General features: G+C 36.3%; 1 protein-coding gene across 6 annotated transcripts in view; it reads left to right on the plus strand.

Moving 5' to 3' along the window:
* Window positions 1–16306, plus strand: part of RALYL (RALY RNA binding protein like) — a 382211-nt gene that overhangs the window by 86690 nt on the left and 279215 nt on the right. Inside the window, exon 2 of one of the 6 annotated variants that reach the window (XM_069005019.1) lies at window positions 3926–3985. The exons of the other annotated variants lie outside the window; for them this stretch is intronic. The gene's annotated coding sequence lies outside the window, so the exon portion shown is untranslated. The remainder of the gene's footprint in view (window positions 1–3925; window positions 3986–16306) is intronic. 6 annotated transcript variants of the gene reach the window in all.

Here is a 16306-nt window from a genome sequence, read left to right on the forward strand (position 1 = left end):
CTTCTTTGCAACTGTGCTGTAGGAAAACACCTAGTGGTTGCACAAATAACTAAGTACTGATTTTAGTACTACTTGCATTTAGTGCTTTATGAAGCAAAGATGAAAACCAGGAAAAATGAAGTATTGAAATTTCAGCTCTGAAAATTTCAAACTTTCTGCTGTTATGCTGCTAAAATTTTAGGAATTTAAATCATTTAACTGAAAATTTTTCTCTCAGTTCAGAATGACTTTGTGATCCCAACCCTGCATAGTGTTGTGATCCTGATGTTTTGGCTGAAGTTAATAAGAACTGTAAAACTCAAAATTTTTCCCTACAGGAAAATGATATACATAACATATATATAACATAATGTTCCTCTGAAAAATGTTAAGCAATCCCTGTATTCTCTCTCTTGCTCTATTTCTTATGGTTTTAAACAGAAGAGTTACATCTAGACTTGAACAGAGAGAAAGAATATTTCAGTCCCAGGACCTAGAATTTTGTGAATCCTGTTAGGAAGGCACATACACAATCCCAAATTTTGTAAGTGTAGCAATGAAAGATGATTTACAGAAGGTTTAAAAGTCATTTTATATGCCTACATTGTACTCCCACAAAATTTTTCTTCTGGATACATTATTCAGTGAAACTGATGACAGTATGCTATATAGCACCAAAACCTAGTCAGTAATTCTGTATGACTAAACAGATGAAAATAAAAATATGCATGATTCTGGCTGTAGTAGCATTCACCTTTCAATAGGGTCATAGAAACAACCATGTAGTAATGTTTGGGTTACTACTTATGGTCATGTTGTTATTTCACAGATATACTCTCTTAAAATACTATGGCAATGGTTTTCTTGGTATTATAATTTATATGTAGGTTGAACTAGACATCCTCAAATAGAATTTAATCCAGTCTCTTTTCTTTTTCTCTCCATTAGTTTTACTTTCCGCATCTTTATGTCATAGCCCATTCTTTAAAAATGAAAGTTCACCATGTCATTTTGCCTGCATCTATTAGCTTCACTGCAGTCCTGCCTGTTTTATCTGCAAATATGTAGCTCCTCCTCAGGGTTTCCAGCCAGATGGACTACTGCTGGTACATTGAACTGCCAGCCAAGAGAGCTCATTTCTGACAGGCACAAATAAGGGTTGGAAAAGGAATTTTCAGATACAGAAACTAAACAGTCTTTTTAACAGTGCTGTTTTTCCCACACATAGCCTTAGAAAACAGGAGTCCATTCTTCTTTATTTTGCTTGGGAGACTCATAAACAGAATACCATAAGAATGAGGTTTATATTTTAAGTAGTCCATTGAAAATGTAGTTATTTCTCTGACTGCTTACACTTTTTTTCTCTATAAAATCTGAAATTTATGAAATATTATTTTCCTTGCTTTTACATTCTTATCATACTAATTGCATCTGCGTCATATTCTGCTCATTACCATCTTTTATGCATCCTAATTACTCATTTTTATGGCTACTGGCCTCATTTTGAATGTGGGAGAACAATTATTTTTCTAGAATTATCAGGGCGGGGGGGATTGTTGTTTTTTTGGTTTTCTCTAACTTCTTCCAGAAATAAATATTTTAAATGTTTCAGACAAAATTTACTCTTTTAACTAATAAACCTTTACTTTGTCTTTCAGAGGATGGGAATAATATCCTTATAGATTTTAGACTTTTGCCTTGTAACTGAAAAAGCTGTGTTGGTGATGTGCAGTACTCATATTTCTTCTCTTTTCTAAGAAGTTTAAGAAGGCATCACTCTCTTCTTAAGTAGCTTAAGGGATGGAAGTCAAATTAGAGGAGATATAGAGAAGAGTAAACTTTTTTCTTAGCACATAACATCTTTCCTATTTTGAGCACAATCACAGTAGAATGTATTTCAAGGCTTAGTAGTTTGACACTGAAATCAACAGTATTGCTGTTTCTCTAAAAAGCATCCCATTGTTTTTGTACCTAGACAGCTGAATAGGGACAAGAATCAATATCTAGAAGGAGCATATGATTGCACATTCTCTTCATGGTGTGGTCTCAGGAGTAAAACATACTTGCTGATACACTGTTATTGGTTGACCATATGTTCTGGTTCTGTTTATGTAGAAATAAACATCCCGGATGTGCATTGACACTTGAAAGTTGCATTCCCACTTACATGTAACATATGCATTTCAGTCAAGTTATATATTCAGAGCATTTAGCACCTTCTCATTCTTAAGATGCAAAAAGAAGATCCAGATTGTAATTTGATTCCCAGTATTGTTTTTGCCTCCTTCTCTTTGCATAATTATTTTATAATGATGCAAAAGACTGACACTGAATCCTAAAATAATGAAAGTCAGTGTAAAATTACTATTGGAATTTATATGCTTTGCATTAAGTTGCAGAAGACCAAATGTAGCAGAAATGTGGAAACAGGCAAAACTTTTCTTATAATTAAATGAACTACAAGATGACTTGTCAGGAACCTCTGTCATCATGCCTCATACCAGAATCATATAGGGGTCAGGACAATATTAATGTAACTTAATAAACAGGCAGGACTGATGGCTCCGAATGCCAAATAAATGACAACATACCAAAAATGGACATTAAATCACTATTTTGTAGAGTGGAGATAAATCCCTGTAGCAGGAAGGTCTGTCAAAAAGATTGTGACTAGTATACTAAAGATTTGAGAGGGAAGTTTATGGTAAAGATAATGCCAAAGGCTTGCCCAGTAAAAATAAATAAGGAGTTTGAGTTAAGACAGCAAATAAAAACTATTCCAGATTTAATTGCTCTTATAAAAATCAAGTAGTGCTTGGACTGAAGAGATATAATAAGTCTTTTACCCATCTTGATCAGATCAACCCCTCTCGAGAACAGATGCAGGGCATTCACTAAAATTTTTACTGGATCTATCTGTGTAATATACTTTTGTTAAAATGATCAGAAGTAGCTAATGTTAGAGATAAAAGGCAAAAAACCCCAATGTTTAAGTTGACTTTTGGCTCAAGGTGTCAATTTCTGATACAGGTGAAATTAGAATTTGTTGCTGTTTTCCATAGTTACATAGAAAGATGGTAGGCAAATAATTCACCTGTAGGTATTACTCTATGGGAGAGTTTCCTGCAACTTTATGATTTGACACAGGTAAAAATAATATAAAATAAATTTAAAAAAGAAAATAAAAAGAAGATACTGAGAGAGGAGCCTAAAGAATGTTCATGGAGTCATTCTTATTGGCAAACTTTTCTGAGACAGTAGATGCTGATTATAAATATTTTGTGTTAAGTGTTCCACCCACAGAGTTTGTGTGAGTCTAGAAAATGAAGTAGAGGATATAAGCAAATGAGGAATGGTGGATACTTGAGGAGAACCTATATTTTCATATCTTGGCTTCCTTGGAAAAGGAAGGTGTTATAACTGATCTGCAGCAGTACATTTGTCAAGAAGTTAGCGTCTGAGGAGATCTGTGGACAGGTGAGGTAGCATGTGAAAACAAATGAGGTGAAGAAGATACTGACAGTAGGAAGAGACTGTGCAGATAGAAATAGAATAGATGAAAACTAAACAAGCCAACAGAGAAATTACAGTTAACAACATGGGAAGACTTTGGGGTATTTCTGTTAAAACTTTCAGAGAACTAGTTGCTTTTTGGCACAGTTTTTAATTTTTATATATGTGTTTTTCCATATTAAACAATAAATATTTAAGTAATATGATGATTGCAGCTCATGCTGATCCAAAATATAAAAAACAACTGTGACTGACAGAGCCAGATGGAGAAAAACTAACAAATGGGAAAATTTACCACTGTAAATAGTAAAAAAAAAATCCAAACATATAGTGGCAAAAAAACAGATTGTAGAATTTATATTTATAGGTTAGAAAACAGTGAAGAAAATATAACCGAGTACTGCTAAAACTGTTGTGGCTTTTCCATTTTCAGATGTCCAAGTGGATACACATTTACAGCCTCTTAACAATAGTAAGCACTATGTATATACATGTAAGTATCATAAACTTTAAACATCCTTTCTGATTAGTTATTCAAAATTGAAACCACTGTATTTTCCAAATACATTCTGTCAGTCTTATCTTGTATTTCTTAGCGGGAAAATTACCACCGGAATTCAAGGAAACAAAAGCTGAAATATTGAAATCTGTGTATTTGTTCAGGCAATTTAAGACAAGAGGAAAATTTCCAACCTAAAAGGTTAAAAGACTGATAAATATCAACTAGGAGGAAACAGAGGGAGAATCCTTACAATAAAGCACTTCTTAATCCTGCATCACTTTACCTGACAAAATCTATTTCAGAGCATATATTTTAGCAGTTGAACTAGTGGGGTCATTTAAGAGTGCAATTTATCAATCAAGAGATACTCTTTTCCTTACTGCCCAATGTTCCTAAAGATAGCTTCAGTTATATCATCTGCGGAAGCACCCGTGCTTCTTCTACTCTCTTGTTATTGGCAATAATGGAAGCAAAATGAGAACAGAAAATCACTGCCGTGTCTACCTTACTGTGCCAGTTTCTCACAGGCTGAAATCTGAGCCTGGCTAAAACTACCTGTATGTTCAAAATATATCTAGTGGGGTGCTGAATCAATTTTCTTGTGTTTCCAAAGCAGACATTCTTTTCAAATTCATCAGATGAATGTGTTACACCCTGAATTATCTCAATATACCACCAATCTAATTCCACATCCAACATTTGCTGAGTGAGAAAACACCCAGTGATGCCCCGAGGAACAGTAATGTGCTGAGAGTGCAGCTGAGACACACAGGTTGTATACAACAGATGGTACTGAGCATGTGTTTTAGGCAGAGCTGCATGACATTTACTCTGAAAGTGCTACTTTTTCTTAATATATTTCCTCGGTGTTTTCACTACATTGTCAATTTTCATTCAAAAGCTGGAGAATGTTTGTTTCAGACAGGAAATCTGAGAAGGGGCCCTCTTTGGCAGGAGCCACTTTTTCCTCTCCAGTTGTACATTAACACACTGCCGAGGCATTTCTGAGTGCTGGTTTGGAAATTAGAGCTTCTTATTTCTCAGTAATAGGGTATTAGTTGAAAACAAGAAAAAGATGAAGGAAAAATAGTCTACCAAATTCTGTGCAGGAAATTGCTTTGCTAGTTGCCCATTAAAAATACTTTGAAGTGTGACATCTTAGCTCAGGCACCTATGAAAGATTTCCCACTGCATAGAATAAGTAAATCATTACTTTCTGAAGTCATCAATGCATTTAGGAAACTTATAAAGTGATGAAGGCAAAGGACGTTCAACACCCAAGCCAGATCTTTGCTGTTTGTGAGCAGCAGGTACCTCTGCAGCATCAGGTACAAATGAGTTATTTAGCAGTCTTGTCATAGCTGCACCTATAGCCCTCAGAGTTTACAGCAGGTATGATAATATGAATATAGCCTCTACTGCTTTATGTTGAGGCACAGTCTGCTTTTTATACATATTGAGGGAATTTTAGATTTGAGTTTTGGGGAAGATTGCCTTTTAAGGGTAGAACTTGTGATAAATGTCAGGAAAACTTGAGAACTCTAGTGAGCAGAGCATGGTCACAGCAATCCTTGACCTTCCAATAAGTCATCTTGCACAACATTTTCATCGTTTTATGCGTGTTTCTTGCCAACATTTCACAAAAACACTTATGTCTGAAACAGCTCCCTAGTGTGGAGATATATCAAGCCCCATTAAAAATGAAGCCAGCTGTACTGTTTATAGGTGTATTAGATTTTTAATTTTTTTTAAAATGAAGTTTTATGTGATAGATGGGAGAATGTGGTCTTTTATAACAGATATTTCTGAGAGTAGTCATTGTCAGGGACTTAAAAACAAAGGGTTTGGAGTTTGTAGAACTTTTTTCTTCAAGCTTCAGATTCTTCCACTTATGTTGTTTTGTACTTGTATGTTTCACTACTAAAACCAAAAAGAAAAATTCCTCCTCTGGAGAACTGGAAAAGGCAAAGAAGAAATCTAAAATCCAGTGGCAAAACTAAACCCCAAAATCCTTTCTGAAATTAAAACACCTTGCAAGCAAGGACATTGTCATTGAACACCAATGAACACGTTGAGAGCGCAGAAAAAGCTTATTCTTCTAACTTTGTGCCATTCAGGAACTAGAAAATACTCCAGCCACTTCTCTCCTATGCTCTCCACAGATTTTGATCAGCACCACAACCAGAAGTGGTCTGAGTGGGACAGATATGCCTGGGGTTCAGGAGCTGATGTGCATCCAGCCCCATCTCTGCCGGCTTCCCAGGCTCCCACTCTCTTGCTTTTCCAAGAAAGGAAGACAAGGCATCTCAGTAAGGTCTGCAGCTTTTTCCTCAGAAGGAAGTTTCAGGTTTCAGACAAAACCTTCAATCAAAAGAGTCTGTAGGAATGGAAAAGTTTTGTATAACTTCAATGGCTAGCTTCTTTCTCTGAGGGAAACTTTTTTCCCTTACCAAGGTAATTCAGGGTTAAACAAAGCACTGCCCCAGATTAATCTGATAAGCAAACAGAAGTAAATCCACAAATATCTTATTGCAGCTTAGTACTGCCTTTTTCTTTTACTTCCTTTGAGAACTAGCTAATTGTCACCAGGGCTTGGGTTGAAAAAGAGATTTCTTCTATCCTTCCAGTGAATGTGGAAAAAGGGTAGAAAAATTAGGTTTTAAAGCTGATTTTGTGGATTAACTTTTTGCAGAACCAAGGTGGGAGGGCTTGGTGCTACAGCTGAAATACTGATGACCATATGCATTAGACAATTTGTTTTTGTACAAGCCCTCTTAGCTGAGGTCAGTTCCGTATTCCCATTAGTTGGCCCATTTGTTTTCCCTTCTAACCCAGGGGTTGTTTGGGATTTTTTAAAGATTAATGTAATTATAACAGGAATTTTCTGTGTTTAAATAGTTTTTACACTAATTTGATGCAGTCAATATTTCCTATATTTCTTTTCTCTAAAAAAACCAACAAAAAGAAAAACCAGAAAAAAAGGAGGGACTCTGATGGCTATATTAGTATGTCACTATATAGTAGACTCTGTCATTCCTACACACAATTAAAAAAAAAATCCCAGGTTGTTTAACCTTGCTTAAATCATGACAGCAAATGAGGTTAATTTAAATGAACTGCATACTGCTATAAATTAGTAAATAAGACAGTCAATTAACCAAATTAAATCTTATTGGAAATTGGCTGCTGCCATCTGGAAATTTTTTATTAGACTTTATAGCTGGCATGACCTTTAGAGTGCAACTGGCAGGATTTTTTATTTCTCTAAGAAATGCTTGACTTAGAAGAATGAAGTATTTGTAAAACATTTTTAGTATTCCTGTACTTGATGGATAACTGTAGTGGCATATAAAATATTCCTGGCAATGAAGAGGCAGTTAAATAGGTACGGAGTTTCTTACTGCAAAATCTGAGTTACTTGTCTGTGTGCTGGAATCCATTTTTCTGTGGTTGTTTTTTTCCCTCTTATATTAATGATACAGTCTTCTAATGCACTGTGGAATCTATTACAGTAAGATTGGCCTTTATCAGTCAATCTCTAAGATGTTTAATTTTTTAAAATTTGCTATCCTTTAAAATGTCCAGAAAAATCAGAGTTATGAGTAGTGATGTTTTAAGGTATCATTTCCGTAGTACCAAAGCAATTCTCTCTATGGGCAGCTTCAAAGAGTATTATCTAGTTTTGTTTAATACATGTGCTTTCCCTGCAGAAAAACATCAGGATGATGCAATCCTGGGGGATAACTTGCTTGGTGCTAGCTTAGGGTTCACTGCACCCTGCTTTGTATGTTTAACTTCTGGGCAGGTAAAGGGTTTATGGTACCACATAACGTTGCCCTTACCTTTAGCTGGAGGGAGGTTTTGTACCTTTCTGCCTTCATACAGACTGCTTCACCTGCTGCCTGTGTCATTTTGTAGACATGAATTTATACTGAGGGAAAGTCTCCTTTTCCTGGTAGCCCTGTATACACAGGGACTTTAGTGGCAAGCGATAGAGTGCCCAGGGAGATTGCCCAGAAACTTTGTGGAGTCTCCATCCTTGGAGATATACAAAAGCCATCTGGACACAAACCTGGCAACTGACTGTAGCTGGCCCTGAATGAACAGAGAGGGTGGTGTGGACATGACGATCTTAAGAGGTCACTTTGAGTCTCAGAGGCTCTGTGATTCTACCCTTAAATAACCCATGCTCATGGCCACAGCAACTCCATATTTGTTGTCTCCAAGTGCCTTCTCTCTCATAAAAATTGGTCACATTCTTCAACTCAATCAGGTGACAGACCCTTGCAAAGAAATAATGATAGGAAATATTTGCCAAACTCCCAAGCTGTTGACCTAAGCCCTGGCCTTTTGCCTGGCTCTTAGAAGCCCCTGGGATAAAATTATTTGCTTCAAGTCATAAACTGCTTTTGCCTCTGTCAAGAAATGTGCTACATGATGCTTGACTAATGTGCAGTAAAGCTGTCACTGTACTGCACACATATGCATGAACAGACGGGCTGAGGTGCCCAGATGCCACAGAACTGGTCATATGGCTCGAAAGTTCCCTTAACTGGAGGAAGAGTTCTGCTTCTTTCAAGCTGAAGAGAACAACAGAAATACACAAACACAAGTAGGGGGTTTTTTTCAGTTTCTTGTTTGTTGGTTTGGTTTTGGTTTATTTTCCCCCCAGAGATCTGCTAGAACCAGTTTGGGAAGAGAAGGGATTGGGGGAAAAAGGGCACTATTGTGACACAGGTAACAAATCTTTCTATGCATACATATGTTTCATATATAGGTGCTATCAAAGTTCATAATAGTTTCACCACATTTAATGATTTAGCCTTACATGTCCAACAAATGTGCTTTTTTTTTATTATTTACAGTGGTATCTTTTGCTGCACTCACTTCCCTAAAATAACTGCCATGCATTGCTTAGTATAAGATCTCCAGCTTTCCATATTTAGAGAACTTGCTTGTACAAATCATGGTCAGTTTAACAATTATTTTGAATGCATCAAATTACTGGGGAGATAAAACCTGGGTTGAGTGAAATTTTGATAATGACTGAGATCCAGAGTGTAAGAGCCTCTAAGCTGTATTTCCTAGGTGGGTCCTGCCAGTTTGGCAGCTGCTGGCAACAGGTAGAATTCATGCCACAGACCCTGGAAATGTATCTCCTACCAGAGTTATGTCCTGGGGGGATTTTTACATGATGCTGAAAGAAATGAACAGCTCCACTGTAGAAAAATTTTATGGCCTCCTGGAGGGCAACAAGTGGCTGAATGATCAGGGAGAGAAAATCTGCTGGAAGGCTTTCATGTTTCATGTGATCTCTTCTCTAAGGAGGCAAGGGTATGCTAGAACAGCTTTGATCCTTAGGTATCTATTTTTTCCTCAATTCCACATGGTTGTCAGTATATTGAAACAGAAACTTGGTCTGGAGGCACTTACAGTGCTGAGGTGTACTGCATTACTTCTTAGAGTGGAAAGACTCAGACTTCTGCTAAAACTTCAGAGGTCGGATTTGTCTCAGTCGTTTTTAGTTGAGAGGCTCAGAGTCTAGGGAGCCTTCAAGAGTGAAATAATGTGGGGAAAAAAGATGGATATGGTGGTGGGAAAGTTTGTTTTAAATGAGGTAGGGATCCATTTCCTTGCATGTGTTAGGTAATATGAAAGCATAAATATTGAGTGCCTGCTACACTCATTCAGGTAGACCCTTGGGAGTACTGCTTTGAGGGATGACTGAAGGCATGCCCTGCCTCAATCACAAGGTAGTGTGGGGTGATGAGATGCTATGGTTAATATGTGCTCTATTTCCACACTTCTGATATTACCTTCTAAACCAGTTTTCCAATACATGTTCTCACAAATTAATTTTGTGTTTATTTTAAAAGGTAGGGTGGTGTTTTATTTCCAGCTGTTTTCACAACAGATTTTTTATTTCATTAACTTCCAGATAATATTTTCTATTTTTGATAAATATCAGAGAAGAGGTTTTTGAATTAGGCTGCACCAATGAAAATAATTATTGGAAATAACAATAATTTATGCCACTTTCTTGCCAGTGTCTACTGTAAAAACGTGAAAACTAGGTATCAATCTTATGCTCTTCACACTCTGTAATGGACTAAAATATTAGCTATTCTTTTGAAAAGGGACGCTTCAGTACATAAATCAAACAATATTGAGGGTAGTGTGAAAGTACACTTATTGTGATTATAATTAAATACAGTGTGTGTCAGAAAAGTGCATCCAAAGCTTATAAATTCTTGCTGCAATTACCTCTGCCAGGAGCTTCTAATTTCTCTTGGTCTCAAATTGTAACATTTGTTTGTTTCTAACAGTACTCCTGCTTGCTTCAGAATTTTGCCTAATCACCTGATCTGATAGATCTGCGGATCTGAGTATATTTGTACATCGCACTCCATGCCTGTGGGAGCATTGGAAAGCAATAAATATATTATCTGTCTCTTCAGCTCTACTGGTGCTTTACAGTCCCTGTGATGCTGTACCAGAGCTCCAGAATATTAGACTACCTGACAGTCATTAAGTCCTAAAGCCTGGATATGCTAATAGGGTGTATTAAATATTTGACTTTAGTTGATGCTATATGAGCTTTATCCTTGTTCTTGTTACTAAATTTAACTAATATTAAGTTTTAATGTGTTTCTCTAAAAATATATGCACCATAAAAGATTTTATAGCAAGGGCTGGGTTTTGGAGATGGATGAAACCTTAATACGTACTGAGCACAGGTAAGTTGTGTACTCCTAAACTAAACTTGAATTGAGCTTCTCAGCTGAGTGGGATTCTCTGTGCTGTTCAGGAACCTTAAAGTAACATCTACAATAAAAAGTTATTCTTCAGTGAAAAATTCTATGAAGTCATTCAGATTTTTAACCTCCTAAAGTATAACATTCCAACCTTATGAGTATTTCTTTGAACACATTCAGTAGTACATTACTGCAATGGACAAATTTTTGTTTTCTTCCTCTTTTCTATCTTTTTCTACTGATATTAATAATAAAGTTGCAGTTTCTGTGTTGCAAATAGTTCAGTGTAAAAGAAAATATAAAATAATTTACTGGCTTGGGCTTTTTTCTTATCAGAACTGTGGAAACCAAAGTCTCTTTGTTGGAATAGGTATAGAAAGGTTTTTAATATGAGATGGGAGCTCTTTGGCTTTCAAAGAAAATTCTGTGACTGCTTTCTACAGGAAGCACTTCCTGACTCATCTTTTTCTATAGAGCTGTAACTCCTCCCCTTTAGTCAAGGAAGAGATTATTAACCATTTTGCATACCAATTTAGTTATCAACAAAAGATGACATCCTGTATCTCTTGAGGCTTTCAAACACTTTTTCAGTGTTACGCTATAGCAAATAGGATGAGAATCTTCCAAAGGAGGGATAAAAATTGCTATCTTCTGTGGTGTGATGGGGAAAATTCATTGGAGACCCAAGCTATATTTCCATTCGGAAGCGCTTAGTGGATCTTTTTACACTCTAAAATTAAATTTTGCTTGATTTGACTTCTGAAAAATCAGGAAGAAAAATATCCTGTCAATGTTGAATGTATCTATCTGGGAAAAGACCTGAAAATGAGAAGTTGAGGTCATCTATGAAAGTGTTTGGAAAGCCAAGCTGATCTTACTGGTAATTATACTCTACAGAAGACCAAAAAAAATGATGGCAATTGGTTAATTTTCTCCTGTGTTCATGTGGAACTTTATTCTAGGAAAAGTGGTTAAGTAATTTAGCTTCTTTGTATTACATGATGTTTCAGAACAGCTTGCTCAATATACGGAATTCTTTCTTATAAAGAAAGAATAATTTCTTTCTTATTTAACAATTAGATATATTATATAGAAGGTAAGTTGCTGAAGGTAGATAGAAAAAAATCTTTAGACCATTTTAGATACTAAAGAGGACAAATATAATTTGTAAATCTACTTAATTATCACTTAATAGTCTTTGAGAGACTAATCTGATCTTTCTTGTAGGTATCAGAATTGCAAATACATTGTTTGAGATAACTGAGGGTTAAAATGAGTGCTATGAGTGGCACTTTAAATATAGGGCAAAATAATCTGTTGTTTAGAGTGTTCTTCAGTATTTAAATTTTTCAAAACCTTTGTATCTTATGCCTGTATTATATTTTCTGTGAGCTCTTCTGTGACTGAAGTTGTATGAAGTGGAACAGGCATGTTTTGATAAGTAACTCTTGTGCCATATCTATATCTCAGTGCAGTACATTGCAAGTTTTGCTTTCTTCCCATATTGTAATTTGTTTGTCATAAACTTCATGAAATATCAAGAGAGACTATTACAGTTGACAGACACAAGTGCTGCATCACTGACTTAAATGGATTTGTGCCTGCCTACATCCATCATAAGTTTGGTTGTCTTCCAAAATATTTTTTCTGTTAGAAATGGCAATTTCAGCCTGTTCCACCAGCAATGTTGCTAGAATTAATGGCAGCATTATGCAGTGAAGTGTAACTGGTCAAATTATGCCAGTCGTTTCTTTCATTAGATTACCTTATTTTTGTTTATATTTCAATGCTTCTGTTTTATGAAGAATGCAGGGGGTTTTGAAATTAATTTGAATATAGAAAAAAAATCAAACCTTTCTGTTTTAATAGTGTTACCCAATTTTAATTTCTATGTTGATATGTATTACTGCAACCTTAGGGTATATTACCGTGTCCCACAGCCATAGGGAGGAGTAGAGAAGATCCAGCAGGCAGGAATTGTGCAGCAAGATTGATTTATTTAATTATTTTACAAACTCTTTATAGACTTTTTTCTTCATAGTCTAATTGGACAAGGACCAGCCACCCCTTGGGGTGATTGGCTAAAATCCTAAAACATCCATTGTCAAAATATTTTTCTACTGTACCATAAACAAGACTTTTCAAAGCTGCGGGTGTTGGTTGTTTACATAACTCTGCTACCTCTTCTGTGGGAGAGAAAAGTCTCTCACGGGCTTAGAAAATAGCAAGAAAATCCTTGCTAGCAGCATTTTTGTATCTACAGATATGCATAAACACTGCAGCTTCAAACAACATTTTGCTAGCCAGTCATTTTGGCAATATTGCTTTCCCTCTGCTGCATCAGATGTTAAATAGCTAAATTTCAAGGCCCTTCATAATATCACTCCTCCCTGCTTATTTCCCATTTGGTGTCAAATGCCTCACTCTTGCTCCCAGGTGACTCCTGATGTCAGCATTCCACGATGGATTTCAGCAAGCCCTCCTTTGCTGTGCACTGTCCCTCACGCTTGAGAAGAGATTTCTGTAAATGCCTGTTGGGCTACTTTATGATCGTCTTCAAATCCCTCCTTCCCTCCCCTTTGCTCGGATGCCTCCAGGGATCATGCCGACAGTCAGGCTGGTGATGTGTTATGACTACTGCCAATATGGTCCCACAGTTTCCATGTGCTCCCCTGTCTGCCTCCATCTGTTCTCCCTTCTCTTGCATTCAGGATGTGCTTATGTGCCTGTCACTGTTGCAGGGGGAACGGCAAGAGAACTGAAGTCACTTGACATTAGCTAATGAGGACACAGGGAGCCAGGAGCTCAGCATGGGGGACCTCTCCGGGTCCTGGGGTGCAGCACAGTTCTAGCCCTGGCTGTGGGAGCAGACACTCCTCCCCAGCTGTGCTTCCTGCATGTGTATGTGGAGATCCTGCTCCATGGCCAGGGTCCCATCCTGCACATGAGCCTCTTCAGATAACTCTCACACAGCTTTAAAACCTAACTTGTATGAGCCAGTCATCTGAAATTTAGCAAGTGGTAGAGAAAACAGAAGGAAACATATTTTTTCTTAATGCTAAATTGCTACTAAATTTCTGCTAAATCAGATAGAGACACACAAAGTGAAAAGGACATGGAACTCCAATATATATCAAATAGAAATCAGATGTTTTCAAATCCATGCCAGCAATGTCAATTAAAACTGAAAAAACCAACACCATGTGTTGGTGCTGAAAAATAGTATCTCAGTAAATGATTAAAGATAAGGCCACTAAACCAGCAACATTTTGACATAACAAAAATTGTTGATATTTTAAAAAGTTGTGCACAAATATAAACAGAACAGATATTAAATAGATGACACAGCAGCCAGGTTCTACATCACCAGAGATATTTTAATATGTACTGTTCTGGGCAGGATGTCTCGTCTGTGATCACAGCATAATTGAGTCTTCTTTGTGAGCCTCTATTAGTTATGTTTATTGTCTCATAATTTCAGACTACAAAGTAATCCTGTATGTTCTTGGAAGTTTGGTGTTCAGGTGTTTTTACCTGCGAATAGGAGCCCTAAGCAGCTATTTAATTTCAGTACCATATGCATTTATTTTAAAGATTTGAGTAGATATATTAAAGCCACAGAGTTTATATGACTCTCCTTAATCACACAAGCATTTAACTTTGGATGGACTGAGTTTACAGAATTTCAGTTTCAGAGGGCTGGATTCAAGGCTTTCTGAAAATTCATTTGGATTATATTTTGTTCATAAGATTTTGAAAATATTGTGAAGTGTTTCTTTTACTTAGTTTCTAGAAAAGGAAGATTTTATTTGAAAATTTTGCTTGATCTTCAGAGTAATTTCTCCTCATATTGGACAAAGTGTTTTTATATTTTTTTGATTTATAGGGGACAATAAGTAATTTCTAGTTTTGTAAATAGATAGCTTTGGGGGTTTCAAGCTGTTCCTGTCTAGATTAAACAAAACTTTCAAACAAAACTAACCAAAACTCCCCAAAACACTCCTTTCCCCAAATTTAATATTTAGGGGTAATTAAATATCCTTGGTCTTCTCTGGTGAGGATAAGAATACTTTTTGCCTCTTGCGTAATTCTGAGGTCCTCTGATGCTGGTATGATGACTATCTCAAGTAGAAATGAAGTTGCAGTGAAGTTGTTTCAAATGAGAGCTAGGCAAGACAATAGAAAAAATGTTCTCTGGAAAGATTACAAAATATCTAGACAACTGAAGTGTTACATAAATTCAATATGTAACCCTCCTTAGCAAGAATTACAAGAGGAATCTATTTTAAGATCATTAGTCTGAAATCTGAATGTTACTGCTACTGGTGTTATTATCAATTAGTAACTTGTGACATATGGTGGTAGCATCATTAGAGATAATAATAGTTAAGACTTATACAAGATTTGCAGTTCTGCAGTGCCAACTCAACTGGGCCAAGAAAATGCACCTAACAGATTCGAGCATTCTGCCTAGGAATAAAGCCCAGTGACGTGTGTGGTTATGGGCCTTTGTCTTAATCTGGCAGCAATATTGCCATTACTGATGTACCAGTTTCCACAGTTGCTTTTTAAAATAAAATTTTAGGAAAAATGATGATTGTTGGTACTGCAAATACTCTTAAAATAAAAGCAAGTTTTGAATGACTTCTCCAATATTTTTCAGTGAGGTGTGGAGGTTTGTCTTCTTAGTTGCAGGGCTTTTGGGGGAAATTAATGTATTAGGAGGAAGATTAGAGCACTAGTAACAAGAGGGAGACCTGAATATGCCTGACTACAGACATAAGTATTTTCTAGAAATTCTTATTAAATATGAACTATGCCTGGAGTTAAAGACATAACTCACTAAAGTCAGTAGTTTAAAATGTAGAAGTCTCTCTAAAACTGAGGTGGTAAAAGAAGCAGTATGAGTTGAGCAAATAGAGTGTCTTGTAAAAACGCTCTTCTCAGATGGCCCCTGCTTGCCCTTCCCTCAGACCTTGTCTCAGAACAAGTATAACCAAGAGGTTTTTTCTTTCAAGGGATAACACATCCTGGTGCTTAGCCCATTTCACTGTCACACTTGGAATACTTACTTACACGCATCTCTTCTGCACTTTAATCAGCAAACATAAACTTCAGTAGTCCATAATAGTAGCATTTAACACCTATTTTACTACTTAGTCTCTCTCACTTTTTTAATTATGTGGTTTGCCCTAGCAAGTACACAAATAACCTGCATATAGTAGCCAAAAAAGACTTTGTTTCTCAGTAGTGCCCAGAAATAACAGTAACAACTCCAGCTATTATTACATATGATGTGATGATTTCAAAATGAATTTTTGGGGTACTGGACACATGTAAATGTGGAAATGTGAAACTAAGAGCAAGGTTTTTAAAATCTGTTAATGTATTTGGTTTTCTTTTTTTAAAAAAAGGATTTTTGAGAAAAGTAGCTGTACATAATCTTCAGAAAAAGAATCAGTACTTGTTTGACATCAGATAGCCCTGCAAACTTTTCTCATCTTTCCTGTTACTTAACAGTAATCTCCAGAAGTGGTTCATAACTAGACATTATAAA

This window comes from Aphelocoma coerulescens, chromosome 2, assembly GCF_041296385.1.
Source record: "Aphelocoma coerulescens isolate FSJ_1873_10779 chromosome 2, UR_Acoe_1.0, whole genome shotgun sequence".
NCBI lineage: Eukaryota > Metazoa > Chordata > Aves > Passeriformes > Corvidae > Aphelocoma > Aphelocoma coerulescens.